Source organism: Chrysochloris asiatica, unplaced genomic scaffold (genome assembly GCF_000296735.1).
Source record: "Chrysochloris asiatica unplaced genomic scaffold, ChrAsi1.0 scaffold00303, whole genome shotgun sequence".
NCBI lineage: Eukaryota > Metazoa > Chordata > Mammalia > Afrosoricida > Chrysochloridae > Chrysochloris > Chrysochloris asiatica.
Genome location: NW_006408821.1, coordinates 3,531,978 through 3,533,710, shown reverse-complemented (window position 1 = coordinate 3,533,710; position 1,733 = coordinate 3,531,978). Strand labels below are relative to the sequence as shown.

The 1,733-nt window shown below is 35.8% G+C and overlaps 1 pseudogene; it reads right to left on the bottom strand.

Moving 5' to 3' along the window:
- Nucleotides 1-473: 473 nt before the first annotated feature.
- LOC102826714 lies at nucleotides 474-1,013 on the bottom strand (annotated as a pseudogene).
- Between the last annotated feature and the right edge of the window lie 720 nt (nucleotides 1,014-1,733).

Here is a 1,733-nt window from a genome sequence, read left to right as displayed (position 1 = left end):
ACACTTCACCAAAAAAGACATTAAGGTAGCCAACAAACATATGAAGAAATTCTCATGATCATTAGCCATTAGAGTGATACAAATTTAAAAAAAAGAGAGAGATATTATCTTACACCAGCAATAACAGCAAACTTCAAAATTGCCGAGAGCATTATATGTTGGTGAGGGTATGGAGAGACTAGAAAAATCCGCCATTACTGGTAGGGCTGTAACATGGTTCACCCACTTTGGAAAATGGTATGGCGTTTCCTCAGAGAGTTGGAAATATAAATACATTATGATCCAGAAATTCCTCTATTTTGTATATATCCACAAGAAATACGAGCTAGATATATGCATATCACTTTTTTTTTTTTTTTTTTTTGCAGTTTCAAGGTCAAATTTATTAGGATATTAAGAGATGTATTATGCATGGATTAATCCCACACAGTTGACTATTCACAGTGAAATACTGAGATATAGTTAGTGTCCACCTATTTTGTAGATACGCTTGTTCTTTTGTTCCAAGAAAAGTTTTCACCATTAGATTTGGACTCAGATGTTTGAACCATTCTCTCATCCATGTAATAGCTCCAATGTTTTTGTTTTGTTTTTTTTTTTCCTGCAAAGACAACTGCATCTTCTTTTGCAGTGATGGTTAGAACCATGTTTAACACTGGATTAGTCGTTGATGCCCAATCCATCAAAGGATTTTCCCATTGCTCCCTGGTATCAAAAACCATCTTCAATTTCTTTGTGTTGTTTAATTCAGACTGCACGTTATTGAATGCAGGAACAAATATCGCAACCTTTCTAATTTTGATGGTCTTCTGGAACTCCAGTTAAAGTAGTGATATCCATTTTTTCATCCATTGTTATGAGTTGCTTGTCCCAACTTTGATGCAATGTCAATCTCCATATGGAAGTGCTCAACAACCTGTTCAGAATTCTGGAAATGGAAAGAGCAGCTAAAGCAAAGCAACTGTCCTCCATAACACTTGTATCAGTGCCACTAATATTGAAGCTTTCACCATCTTGCTGCAGGCATATACCAGAATCTGCAAACCACTTTTCATCACATTACTAATCACAATATCAAAAAGATGCAGACAGCCTAAGTGCCAGTCAGTGGAAGATTGGATGAACAAACTTTGGTACATAAACACAATGAAATACTTAATTACTTCAAAGAATAATGACAAAGCTGCAAAATACCTCATAACATGGATGAATTTTGAGGACATTGTGCTGAGTGAAATTAGTCCCAAAAGGACAAATATTGTATAAGACCTTTATTGTAAAAGCTTAAGAAAAGATTTCCATACTAAAAGAAAAAAAAATCTTTGTTGGTTACTAGGGGTGGGAGGAATTGATAGTAAAGTGCAGGTTAGGGAATAGTCACATCATAGCTTAGGTAATGGGATGGGCAATATATAAGGAAGGGGAGGGAAATGCACAAGAAGAGGGAAGGAGGTGGAAGAACAAAGAAGATAGGGAAACACTTAAGTATGTTTGTATGGGCTAAATGGGAGAGAGGTAAACAGTGATGCATACTCATTCTTAGAACAACAGGGATCTTTGATACAGGCGTCTTTTACCCATAGTCTGAATGGGTAAAAGAAAGGAAATAATGTTAAGTTGCTTGACTGTTTTGTGAATGTTGGTTTCCCTTGACTACTGTTGTAAAATAGACATTGAAATGGGAAAGAAAGGAATATCGGAAAATATGATGACAGAAAGCTTGCAAACCCATC